The sequence below is a fragment of the Callithrix jacchus genome, chromosome 4 (genome assembly GCF_049354715.1).
Source record: "Callithrix jacchus isolate 240 chromosome 4, calJac240_pri, whole genome shotgun sequence".
NCBI lineage: Eukaryota > Metazoa > Chordata > Mammalia > Primates > Cebidae > Callithrix > Callithrix jacchus.
Window position 1 is genome coordinate 172,984,160 of NC_133505.1, and position 13,945 is coordinate 172,998,104.

Here is a 13,945-nt window from a genome sequence, read left to right on the forward strand (position 1 = left end):
AGCGCGCGGTGGGCCTGGCCGGGTTCCCGCGGCGCTAAGGGCCTGTGTCTGCGCCGGTTCCTGGCAAGTGCAGCTTGGCCAGGCGGCCCGCATACCCCGCGCTTCCCGCGCCCACGTGGGCAGACCCGGCCTGGGAGCTGGGCCCTTGGAGTGCGCAGAGCCCCGGGCCAGCGATTGCAGGCGGGGCCCTTGGCTTCCCCCGAGCACTTTCCCCGGAACGTTCCATCCAGTGTGGCTGGCGGCACTCAGGGCCCGCGCCCATCACCCACGCGCTGCAGCTACTGGCTCAGGAGGGAGCCGCAGTGTCGGAGGAGGAAAACATTCAAAAATAGCACAAAGCCTTAGGCTGGAGGAAGCGTGACTGCTTAGGTGTTGAAAATAAAGGTTCTATAAGTCCACCGAAAAGAGAAGGAACCGTTAGCACTCGACTCTCGCCTAGGAGTATATAAGACTGCAGCACGCCCTCCGGATCACCAAGGCAGAGAGAGGAACACATTGGAGGCTTTTGCTCATTTTTCCAGGTTGTTTGGTTTCTGACACGATCAGTCAATTAAAATGACTCTGGTGGCCAGGTGCGATGGCTGACGCCTGTAATCCCAGCACTTTGGGAGGCTGAAGCAGGTGGATCACTTGAGGTCAGGAGTTTGAGACCAGCCTGGCCAAGGTAGTGAAACCCCATCCCTACTAAAAATACAGAAATTAGCCAGGCATGGTGGCACGCACCTGTAATCCCAGCTACTCAGGAGGCTGAGGGTCGAGAATCGTTAAATCCAGGAGGAGGAGGTTGTAGTAAACCGAGATCGTGCCATTGCACTGCAGCCTGGGCAACGGAGCAAGATCCTGTCTCTAAAATAAAAAATGAAATGCCTCTGGTGGACAGGAGTTCTCAACGTTGCTGATCCGCAGTGTATTAGTGTTAACGGACATCCCCTTTGACCCCGCAAGCCCATCCATCTAGGGAGTTCCTAGGATAGACAAGCCAGTTTGTGCAATTTCATGTGTGCAGCATTTTTAGTATGGAAAGATTAGAACTTGCATATCCAAAAAATACCCACAAAACAATTGAATTCCACTTCTTACAAAAAGAAAAAAAAATAGAGTTTACATATCCACAGGGAGAGAGCTAAATCAATCATGGTGCATCCCTTCAGGGTGTTAGTAAACAGCTGTTAGGAATAAAGGAATTCTGTACGTGCTGACATGAAATATCTTTTTTATTTTCAAGAAAAGATCCAGGTTCAGAATAGTGTATGAAGTATGCTACTCATTGTGCATAGGGACAAAGGAAATGCATACATTCACATTTGCAAAGATCCTGGAGAAATGTTAGTAGTGGCTGCCTCTAAGGATGTTGAAGACACTGACTTTTTATTGTGTCTTCCTTTGTTCTTTTTGAAATTTGTACAATCAACATATGCTATCTATTCACAATAAGTGTGTTAAAGTAGAAGAAACGACTTAACGTTTACATTCACCTTGAGAGAATGGGTTCATCTTTGTAAGAACTGATTCACTTTGAAGCAAAAACATTCATTTCAAAACAACATCACTTCGAGTTACCTCAGTTCACCCACTTGTTTCAATTGAGTTGTAATAACATTGAATTAAAAAGTTACTGCAAAGATCGAAAAACATGTCTTCGATTTTGGGGTGTAATTGTTTTTTTTGTTGTTGTTGTTTGAGACGGAGTTTTGCTGTTGTCGCCCACGCTGGAGTGCAATGGCGCGATCTCGGCTCAGTGCAACTCCTTCTCCCAGGTTCAAGTGATTCTCCTGCCTCAGCCTCCTGAGTAGCTGGGATTACGGGCATGCACCCCTATGCTGTGCTGATTTTGTATTTTTAGTAGAAACAGGGTTTCACCACATTGGCCAGGCTGGTCTTGAACTCCCGACCTCAGGTGATCCACCTGCCTCGGCCTCCCAAAGTGCTGGAATTACTGGCGGGAACCACTGTACCCGGCCTGTATATTCATGTTAGAAACAACTATAAAATCATTATTACTGACTTACATTCCAGAATGTTTAATTGCCAATAAATATTCCTGTCTACCTGGGTCACAAAGAAACTTTTATATGAAGCTTTTAGACTTCAGAGTCAGCTCTTCCATCTGCTGTATGACATTGTTGAGAAAATGAATCACTGCCGTGTGTTTTGATTCTTGAGTATTTGGTAACCTTTCCCTTTATTATTTATTTATTTATTTATTTGAGACAGAGTCTCACTCTTTCCCCCAGGCTGGAGTGTAGTGGCACAATCTCCGCTCACTGCAACCTCCGCTTCCCAGGTTCAAGGGATTCTCCTGCCTCAGCCTCCTGAGTAGTTGGGACTACAGGCACACACCCCCACGCCCAGCTAATTTTCGTATTTTTAGTAGAGACGGGGTTTCACCAAATTGGCCAGGCTGGTCTTGAACTCCTGACCTTGTGATCTGCCTGCCTCGGCCTTCCAAAGTGCTGGGATTACAGGTGTGAGCCACCGTGCCCGACCACCTTTCCCTTTAAGAAATTCTTGAGTTGGAGTTAAAGTAGAATAAACCTTTGCAAAACTCTTTCTCATCTCAACCAATGAACACTGGCAAATATCATTAAATTTATTTCAATAGTTTTAGCAAACAATAGTGACTCATGACATTCGCTCACATATACTGAACTATTTAAAAAACTGTCCATGGGGAAGAGGTGGGGCAAGATGGCTGAATAGAAGTCTCCACAGATTGTCTTCCCCACAGAAACACTGAATTTGACAACTGTCTACACAAAAAAATCACCTTTATAAGAACTGAAAATCAGGTGAGTATTCACAGTGCCTAGTTTTAGGTTTATATGACTGAAAGAGTAGGAAAGACAGCCTTAAATTGTCTACGTCACTCTCCCCATCCCCCGACAGCTGCCATGTGGTTCAGAGAGACAGCCTGTGCATTGGGACAGGGAAAGCACGGTGTTTATGAAACTTTACTTTGGAACATAGCACTGTCAACACCAGGAAGAATTCAGCTGACACTCATGCAGGGAGGACGCAGACCAGCCCTAGCCAGAGGGGACTGTCCCATCCCAGTGGTTGGAACTTGAGGGGAAAACTCTGAGTTTTAAGGGCGTTGTCCAGGCCTCTCTGGACCCATTTCTTTCTTTTCTTCTTCTTCTTTTTTTTTTTTTTTTTTTTTTTTTGAGATGGAATTTCGCTGTTGTTACCCAGGCTGGAGTGCAATGGCACGATCTCGGCTCACCGCAACCTCCGCCTCCCGGGTTCAAGCAATTCTCCTGCCTCAGCCTCCCGAGTAGCTGGGACTGCAGGTGCGTGCCACCATGCCCAACTAATTTTTGTATTTTTAGTAGAGACGGGGTTTCACCTTGTTGACCAGGATGGTCTCGATCTCTTGACCTCGTGATCCACCCGCCTTGGACTCCCAAAGTGCTGGGATTATAGGCGTGAGCCCCCACGCCCGGCCTTCTTCTTTTTTTTTTTTTTTTTTTTTAATAGAGTCTCGCTCTTGTGGTCCAGGCCTTAGTGCAATGGCGCAATCTCAGCTCACTGCAACCTCCACCTCCTGGATTCAAGCAATTCTTCTGTCTCAGCCTCCTGAGTAGCTGGGATTACGGACATGTGTCACCATGCCCGGCTAATTTTGTATTTTTAGTAGAAATGGGTTTCTCCATGTTGATCAGGCTGGTCTCGAACTCCCAACCTCAGGTGATCTGCCCATCTCGGCCTCTCAAAGTGCTGAGACTACAGGCATGAGCCACCACGCCTGGCCGCTCTGCAACCATTTCTTAATGTGATATGAAAGAAGGAGTAAGTAGCCAGCTGAAGTGGGGCATATTTGAGGTGAATGTGCTCTAACACGATTACATAGATTGGCCGGAAACATTAAACTACAGAGTAAGATCTGTCTATTCCTCAGAAAGCTTTCACCCACAGAATGGTTTAAAGTTTGACTGTTGAATTTGCTCTCTTGACCTCAAAGAGACTTCCACGTGGACGGCTGTGATGAGACTGGACATAGTCCTCAGCAAATCTGAAAGCTAATATTTGTGCCCATGCATCTACGCCTTGGCCTGACTTCACTCTTTCAGGGAGCAGGTGCAGCCCAGCTGCCTCCCCTGTCAATCAGGCAAAGTTTGGTGTCCTTGGATCCTTCACCCAAAGGGGACATTGCCTGCAATACTAACAAGTTACTGTCAACAAGTCCTCAGAGGGGGAGAGGGAAGGGATTCTGGCTGGGTTGACTCGCTCCCTGCGTTTCTGTCTTTCTTTTTTTTTGAGACGGAGTTTCGCTCTTGTTACCCAGGCTGGAGTGCAATGGCGCGATCTCGGCTCACCGCAACCTCCGCCTCCTGGGTTCAGGCAATTCTCCTGCCTCAGCCTCCTGAGTAGCTGGGATTACAGGCACGCGCCACCATGCCCAGCTAATTTTTTGTGTTTTTAGTAGAGACGGGGTCTCACCATGTTGACCAGGATGGTCTCTATCTCTTGACCTCGTGATCCACCCGCCTCGACTTCCCAAAGTGCTGGGATTACAGGCGTGAGCCACCGCACGGCTGCTCCCTGTGTTTCACAGCTCCCTAGCCCTGGCGTCTCTAAGGAGGAAACAGCCCTCACGGCAGGTCACGTTTCAAGCCATCAAGCTCCAAGATGGTGATTTTTGTCCCCGCACAGCTCGTAATGGCTGGAGCTACAGTTTTAACCTGTGACTTCCAGGTGCCAAAGTGTATACCTTTTTCTGCTTTCATGCCCTGCCAGTCTTTTATGTGGAAATTAAGTTTTCATGTGTTTTTTGGGGTGGGCGAGGTGGGAGCAGAAGGAGGGGGATGTTCCTCCTAAGAAGTCAAGCCCAGCTCAGACCTTCCGTGTGGCTCACACCCATGTCTGTGTTTTCTCAGTCATGGCCATCGCGCCTTCTTGCATCCACTCTACAGCCCCGCAAGGGCCTGCCCAGTGCCTGAGTGCATCTGGAGTTCAGGTAAACACAGGGAAGCCTTCGGCTGTGCTCACAATCCAACTGGAGAAATAGGCTAAAAGAGAGGGACGCAGGTGGGGGAGGAAAGAGAGAGGGAGAGAGAATCATTGCATCCAAGGTTATGCTAACGACAGGGGGGCCAGAGGCACAGTGCAGGGAGGGAGCCGACCTCTGGGGGTGGGTGGGGTGGTTCCTGTGGGCAGGATAATCTGGGAGCCTCTCTGAGGAGATGAGATCTGAACCAGGAGCAGGAGACAGAGGCCTGGGCAGGTGCTCCAGGCAGAGGAGGCAGTAGAACAAAGGCCCCGCATGTCCCGGTAGCCTCAGGGAGGGAGGCTAAAGTGAGGGATTAGTTTTGTCCCGAGCTTGGAGCAACTCTGTACCCTGCAGGGACGAGTAGGCTTGCAGTGTCTGCATGATGCAGGTCCTCGCATCCCTGACCAGCTCCAATATGGGAACCACATGGGCAGCCCCTGAGATTCTGGAAAAAGTCACTCCCTTCAGCAAATAGCTGTTTTCTTTTTGAGAAACGTATTTCTCCTGGGCCCTGGAAGACTGAATAGGGCCTGACTGTCCTTCACACAATGCTGCTCTCGGACTCACCTGGCCGAGAAGCTGATGTGCCCAGCAGGGGTCCCTCAGGAGCAGAAGTGGATAGGTGCTATCCAGCCAGGCAGGCCCCCAGCACGGGGTGTGCTGTGTGAGCAGGTGCCCAGGCCCCAGGGCACCTTCCACTGCACTTTTCCTGTGGCCTCAGGGAGGAGGGGGCCCTGTCTGACCAGATGAGTAAGAGGGTCCCTCCAGGCCTGGTCTGGTCTGTAGACAGCTCTGGACAGTGCAGACCCCAGTAAGCTGACCACACGCTGCTTCTGCTCCAGTAACACTTGCGGGCTCACCCAGGCTCACCCTCATGGTAATCACACAGTACTGTTTCTGACCAAGAAGCTCACAGCAACGTGTTACGTGCTGAGTATCCGGGTCCTCCCAGTATTCATGTGCTGAAGCCCTGGCCCTCCATGTGATGGTGTCCGGAGGTGGGGCCTTTGGGAGGGTTAGGTTTAGATGACATCATGAAGGTGCAGCCCGGTAATGGGATTAGTGCCCTCCCAGGAAAGGAAGAGAGGCATCTTCCTGCAGCCATCTCTCTCTGCCGTAGGAGGACACAGTTAAAAGGTGGCTCTTCAGGCCAGGAACAGGAGCCTCACCAGGAACTACAGTTGCTGTCTCCGTGAGCTTGGACTTCCAGCCTCCAGGATGGCCAGGAAGCCACGTGTGCTGTTTAAGCCGCCCCTTCTGTGCTGCTTTGTCCCAATTGCCGAAACCCGGAGCAAGGCAATGAATGGGCTGAAACTTCCAGGATTCATGGGTCTCCCTGTGTTCCGTAACTGTGCCTCTTTACAATGGGGTGCAGCCTCCTGAAGGGTCCCCACAGCCCCGGTGTCCTTGTGTTCCGGAACTGTGCCTCTTTACAATGGGGCACGGCCTCCTGAAGGGTCCCCACAGCCCCGGTGTCCTTGTGTTCCGGAACTGTGCCTCTTTACAATGGGGCACGGCCTCCTGAAGGGTCCCCACAGCCCCGGTGTCCTTGTGTTCCGGAACTGTGCCTCTTTACAATGGGGTGCAGCCTCCTGAAGGGTCCCCACAGCCCCGGTGTCCTTGTTTTCCGGAACTGTGCCTCTTTACAATGGGGTGCAGCCTCCTGAAGAGTCCCCACAGCCCCGGTGTCCTTGTGTTCCGGAACTGTGCCTCTTTACAATGGGGCACGGCCTCCTGAAGGGTCCCCACAGCCCCGGTGTCCTTGTGTTCCGGAACTGTGCCTCTTTACAATGGGGTGCAGCCTCCTGAAGGGTCCCCACAGCCCCGGTGTCCTTGTTTTCTGGAACTGTGCCTCTTTACAATGGGGTGCAGCCTCCTGAAGAGTCCCCACAGCCCCGGTGTCCTTGTGTTCCGGAACTGTGCCTCTTTACAATGGGGCATGGCCTCCTGAAGGGTCCCCACAGCCCCGGTGTCCTTGTGTTCCGGAACTGTGCCTCTTTACAATGGGGCGCAGCCTTCTGAAGAGTCCCCACAGCCCTGGTGTCCTTGTGTTCAGGAACTGTGCCTCTTTACAATGGGGCATGGCCTCCTGAAGGGTCCCCACAGCCCCGGTGTCCTTGTGTTCCGGAACTGTGCCTCTTTACAATGGGGTGCAGCCTCCTGAAGGGTCCCCACAGCCCCGGTGTCCTTGTGTTCCGGAACTGTGCCTCTTTACAATGGGGCATGGCCTCCTGAAGGGTCCCCACAGCCCCGGTGTCCTTGTGTTCCGGAACTGTGCCTCTTTACAATGGGGTGCAGCCTCCTGAAGGGTCCCCACAGCCCCGGTGTCCTTGTGTTTCGGAACTGTGCCTCTTTACAATGGGGCATGGCCTCCTGAAGGGTCCCCACAGCCCCGGTGTCCTTGTGTTCCGGAACTGTGCCTCTTTACAATGGGGTGCAGCCTCCTGAAGGGTCCTCACAGCCCCGGTGTCCTTGTGTTCCGGAACTGTGCCTCTTTACAATGGGGTGCAGCCTCCTGAAGAGTCCCCACAGCCCCGGTGTCCTTGTGTTCCGGAACTGTGCCTCTTTACAATGGGGTGCAGCCTCCTGAAGGGTCCCCACAGCCCCGGTGTCCTTGTGTTCCGGAACTGTGCCTCTTTACAATGGGGCATGGCCTCCTGAAGGGTCCCCACAGCCCCGGTGTCCTTGTGTTCCGGAACTGTGCCTCTTTACAATGGGGCATGGCCTCCTGAAGGGTCCCCACAGCCCCGGTGTCCTTGTGTTCCGGAACTGTGCCTCTTTACAATGGGGTGCAGCCTCCTGAAGGGTCCCCGCAGCCCCGGTGTCCTTGTGTTCCGGAACTGTGCCTCTTTACAATGGGGCATGGCCTCCTGAAGGGTCCCCACAGCCCCGGTGTCCTTGTGTTCCGGAACTGTGCCTCTTTACAATGGGGTGCAGCCTCCTGAAGGGTCCCCACAGCCCCGGTGTCCTTGTGTTCCGGAACTGTGCCTCTTTACAATGGGGCATGGCCTCCTGAAGGGTCCCCACAGCCCCGGTGTCCTTGTGTTCAGGAACTGTGCCTCTTTACAATGGGGTGCAGCCTCCTGAAGGGTCCCCACAGCCCCGGTGTCCTTGTGTTCCGGAACTGTGCCTCTTTACAATGGGGTGCAGCCTCCTGAAGGGTCCTCACAGCCCCGGTGTCCTTGTGTTCCGGAACTGTGCCTCTTTACAATGGGGCATGGCCTCCTGAAGGGTCCTCACAGCCCCGGTGTCCTTGTGTTCCGGAACTGTGCCTCTTTACAATGGGGTGCAGCCTCCTGAAGGGTCCTCACAGCCCCGGTGTCCTTGTGTTCAGGAACTGTGCCTCCTTACAATGGGGTGCAGCCTCCTGAAGGGTCCCCACAGCCCCGGTGTCCTTGTGCTCCGGAACTGTGCCTCTTTACAATGGGGTACAGCCTCCTGAAGGGTCCCCACAGCCCCGGTGTCCTTGTGTTCCGGAACTGTGCCTCTTTACAATGGGGCGCAGCCTCCTGAAGAGTCCCCACAGCCCCGGTGGGACTGGGATGCCTCCCGGTCTGAGCCCTGTACTATCTGGAACCTTTTCTCCCCTTGCAGACCCTACAAGTGGAGACTGAAGGAGCGTCGGTGCTGGTGGAACCGCTCGTATTGATACCCAGCGACTTGCCAACGAACTATGTCCTTTCTCTGTGCTCCCAGGCCCTACTGGGGGAATGTTTCCCTTAGGGACACAAATGCTGTTCCGCCACCCTGCCTCTTGAGACTGTGCCATCACAGGCAGGGGCGGCACCATGGGGCGGTCTCTCCTGACTGGCAAGAGGGATGTCAGGGCACTGCTCCTCCATGGGGTGGGGAGGAAGCACCCTTGCACGGTTGGCCCAGTGGGGAAACATTAACAGAAGACAGTGGCAACCCAAGGGCAGGGCCCTCCACCTCTGGGACCACAGGAAAATACAAACATTCCCAAGCAGCTCTGGGGCCAGGATCAGGATGGTGTGAGAGGGCAGCAGGGAACATCACGGGTGCAGGAACCTGTGCTGGGGCAGAGGGCTGTGCCAGCTGTGCTGGCTTCCTACAGCTGCCATCGTGAAGTCCCACAGGTGGGCAGTTTAAACAGCAGGCTGCTCTCTCACAGCCCTGGGGGCTGCAGGGCCAAGACCAAGGTGCCTGCAGGGCAGTTTCTCCCGAGGCCTCTCTCCTTGGCTAATAGAGGGCCACCTTTTCCCTGCGTCTCTTCACATCGTCTCCCCGTGTGTATGTGTCCCCCTGTGTCCAGATGGTCCTTAACATGAGGACGCCAGACATGCTGGATTAGGTTCCCCAACCTAACGGCCACATCTTCACTTAATTACCTTAGGAAAGGCTCCGTCTCCAAAGACGGTCATATTTTGAGGTACTGGTGTTAGCACTGCAGGAGGTTAATTGTTGGGAAGGTGAGACCTCGATCCAATCCATGACAGCCGCTGTTCCCATTTTCATCCTGGGCCTTATGGTAACTAATTTCCTCCGCCACAACCACCGCTATTTCCCGGGTACACAGATTGTGCTACTGGTCAACTTCTCGTGTCACTCACGGTCTGTAGGAGTCCAATATGAACTGGATTGGAAGAAAAAGACCGTCCAGAGCTGTAAAGAGAGGCCAGTGAGACTTGGGTTTCGTCTTTGGGAGAGGGTGTGCGTTTTTCACTATTTGTGAAGCGCAGCTGTGTTATTTAGGTGACCGTGTCATGGCTGCCGGCACCGTTACTTTGGAGGTGAAGTATAGGAAGAGAGTTGGGTGGAGACCGCGTGGCTGCAGGCTGGAGTGTGCTGGATATAACCGATGCGTTTTTTTTTTGTACTCGAGCTATTTGAAAGCTGGAATCTCCAACTTCTTTGAAGCATTAATTTCCCCTGTGATCTGAGCTGTCCTGGGAAGCTCCTCACATGAGACTCGCAGGGAGGTGGCAGCCACGCCGAGCTACCTTTGCAAGCCAGGGAGTGAGGCTGATCGCGGGACCAGGGCGGCTGTAGCAGGTCTGGCTGCCAACCTCCAGCAGCTCCCGCTCACGGACTCCCATGTGCCACCAGCCTCGTTATCCCACATTTGAAATGTGGACAGTGTGGCCGCACAACTACATTTTAAATTCTATTGACTTTCAAGTGATTTAAATTGTAAGTAGTTTAAATAGCCAAATATATCTAGTGGCCAGCATGTCAGACAGCACAGGACGAGAGCGTACATTTAAGGTGGACACGCCTAGAGATCAACCAAAGAGAACCAATGTGGCCAAGGTCGCGGGGGCTTTGTATGTGGCACCAAAGAGCCTTGAGTTTCAGACTTTTCTCTTGAAGAACAAGAGCTGCTGAAGGTTTTGTTTGTTTTTTAACATAGTTGAGTGACAGGGGCACAATTGTTTTCTGATAGAATTTTAAGCTGCTGTGTGAAAAATGAGTTCGAGGGATGCAAGAATGAGTTAGAGGGATGCAATGCTGTGGCAGGAAGCCGGCCAAGAGGTTAGGGCAAGTGCCTGGGTGAGACGTGTCAATTGCAGACACAAGCTGAAGGAGACAGGAATGGGGGAAAAGCTCAGAGTCAGGAGCTCTGCAGGGGACACTGTTAGGATCTGATCACTGATGGTGCGATGGGGGGGAGCGGTGAGGCAGAAGCTTCAGACACAAGGATCTTGGGATTTATCACTTGCAAATGGTATACATGGGAGTGTATCAGTGGAGCTAGCGAATGTCTGGGTGGAGGTCGGGTGAAGATAGGGACACAGGATTGGGAGGGCCGGTGTGACGTGCTGTCTCATATCCAGGCGGCATCGTGCAGCACACAGAGGGCAGAAGCTCAGGGAAGCCCCAGCTGAGGCAGCATTTCTTGTTTTGAGTCACAGAACTTTGGCTGCACATGGTTTTAAATAGCGCTTCTCCAACAGAGCAGAAAGACAGTCCTATGTGATGCTATAAAATACAGCTGCTGGGCTTCATTCAGACACATTACCGGAGACGCTCTTCTTATTGCCTGAGCCGCTGATTCAAACCACGTTTGCCCTTGAGGAGCCTTTCTAAAGTTAAGTTATTCCTAACAGACCTGTTACATAAAGACTTTGTCTCATAAGGAAGTACTTATTACGTAACGTTTGTCCCTTCTAAAGAGGACATTTTAGAGGAGACATTTAAATTTCTCCTACATGTGAGCCAGCCAGTGCTAGTGTACTGGGTTAATATAAAAGCAAACAGAACTCAAACAAACGTGACTTTTCACCTCTGCAGGTTTATGGCGGTGAACTCATGAGTCTCACCAGCTTCTCTTTCTTCCTTTCTTTTTTTTTTTTTTTTTTGGAGATGAAGTCTTGCTCTGTCACCCAGGCTGAAGTGCAGTGGAGTGATCACCGCTCATTGTAAACTCTGCCTCCCGGGTTCAAGTGATTCTCCTGCCTCAGCCTCCTGAGTCGCTAGGACTACAGGTACCTGCCACCATGCTTGGCTTTTTTTTTCCTTTTTTGTATTTTTAGTAGAGATGGAGTTTCACCATGTGGATCAGGCTGGTCTTGGATTCCTGACTTCAAGTGACCTGCTTGCCTTGGCCTCCCAAAGTGCTGGGATTACAGGTGTGAGCTAAAGCGACCAGCCTTCATCAGCTTTTCTTTATACTGATGGAGGTCCTGGTCCTGTTGTGAACTTCAGGTTGGCCATCGCTTTCCCTGGGCTGTACGAGGAGCCAGTGGCGGGACCCTGTGTGACCGGTGACCCGTGGGTGATCTGTCCAGGGCAGTGCACCGTCCTGAGAGGGGCTCCCAGAGCTGCCGGGCTGAGCGCCTTCTGCATGGCCTGCAGGGCTGACTACACAAGCACTGCCCTCTGCCGGCAGCTTGTAACAATAGCAAACACACAACTTACTGGGCCCACAACGTACTCAAGTTTTGGGAAGGGAAAGAGATGAATTTACACGATCAACAGGCCCCATTCAACAAAGCCACCCCACCTACCCGAGGCCCCAGTAGAATTCTGAATGGCCAAATGTCTAGTGGACGCTGAACAGGGAACTAGTAAATTCCAACTCAGTCCCCACCCAATGATTTGAGCCCAGCACCCAGCCAGGCATGGAAAGCAAAGGATTCCGGCTCTCGGGGCTGCTCCAGGCCACGGGGAGAGAGGCGCCCACAAGAACAATTTCACTTATTCTCCTCCTCCATCCAGTACGAGACTGTGCAAGAGGCAGTCCGGATTTTATGGCGGTAATAATGTCTGAGCTGAAATGAAAGGATTACCAGGATTTGCCTGTTGGACGTCTCTGACCCAAACTGCCCTGAGGCCTGATGACAATACTTAGCACCAAGTATCTGAGTAGGAGATTGATGAGAGTAAATGGTGTTACCGCTGAAGCGATTCTGAGGTCCTGTAAGATCACCAAGGTGCACAGGACCTTTCCATGTATCTGCTGGCATGTATGACTCGGTGTGAAATATCAGCCCAGATAACAGCCACATTGCCTCCCTTTCTGCAAGCTAAACAGCCTGACTACGTTAGCTGCACACCCACACTCACGTGCCACTGAATGATGGAAACGCGTTTGGTAATTTCATCATGTGGACGGCGGAGAGTGCATTTACACAGACCTAGAGGGCATAACCCACTGCCGCGCACCCAGGTCCTGTGGTGTAGCCTATTGCTGTGAGGCTGCAACCTCAGCAGCATGCTGCTTGCTGAATACTGTAGGCAACACGGTGATAAGCATTTGTGTGTCTAGACGTATCTAAAGACGGGAAAGGCACAATAAAAATACGACGTGGTATTGTCACCCTATAGGACCACCGTTGTATATGCATCTATACACACAGGCGTGCGCCACACAATGTCAGCGACTGACTGCATAGACCACGCTGGTCCAGTGTGATGACTCTCCACCACCCCGGGCCCTGAAACACTGAGTCAGCTGCTCCACATGCTTTCTTTCCCCTTCCTTTGTCCCCTCAGCCGGCAGTCTTCCCAGAATGCCAACACTGGCATCTGGAAGTGTCAAGGTGAGGCCTGTCTGAGATGTGGTGGGGTGTGAGCCGGAGGTCCTCCGGGACCTGGAGGGCTGGAAGGAGCTGGCTGCCGTCCGGCCTGCCCTGAGGCTCACCTGAGAATCTGCAGACTTAGACCTGGAAGGCTGCTGTCATTTGAGGCTTTCTGCTGCTCACAGCGAAACCTAATTTTATGGTTAATAGTTTTATTGAGATACAGTTCACATACCACGTAATTTACCCATTTGAAACATGTCATCTTTAGTAAGTTTACAGGGTGCGTAACCATTGTCGCATTCTAATTTTAACATTTTTGGCACCTCCAGCCAGAAAAACCACTTTACACTCATTATCAGTCATTTTCTGTCCCCCTCCACTAATGCTGTCCTTGGCAACCACCGATCCACTTTCTGTCTCGTGGATCTGCTCTCCTGGAGTTTCACATCAGCGGATCACAGCACAGCAGCCTTTGCGTCTGGCCTCTGCACTGTGCAGTGCTTCAAGGGCCACGCACGCTGGAGTCAGTATCAGCACGGTTTCTCTTTGTGGCTAATATTCCCTTGCATGGATAGCACGTTTTGTTTATCCATGAATCCACTGATGGATATCTGGGTTGTCTCCATGTTTTTATTGGTAGGTATTGGTACGTACTTATGGGGTATGTGTGATGTTTTGTGGCATGCACAGAGTGTGTTATGATTAAGTCAGAGTATTTGGGGTACGCATCACCTGCAGTATTTATTATTTCTATATGTTGGAAATGTCTCAAGTCTTCTAGCTATTTTGAAACATACAATACACCGTTGTTAACTAGATTCACCGTATTCTGCGACCGCACGTTAGAACTTATTCCTTCTACCTGACTGCATGTTTGTGCCTATTAACCAATCTTTCTTCTCCACGAAACTTCATCTTAACGACTTTACTTCGTAATACATTCCTTCTCTAACTAATATAGACATTGATA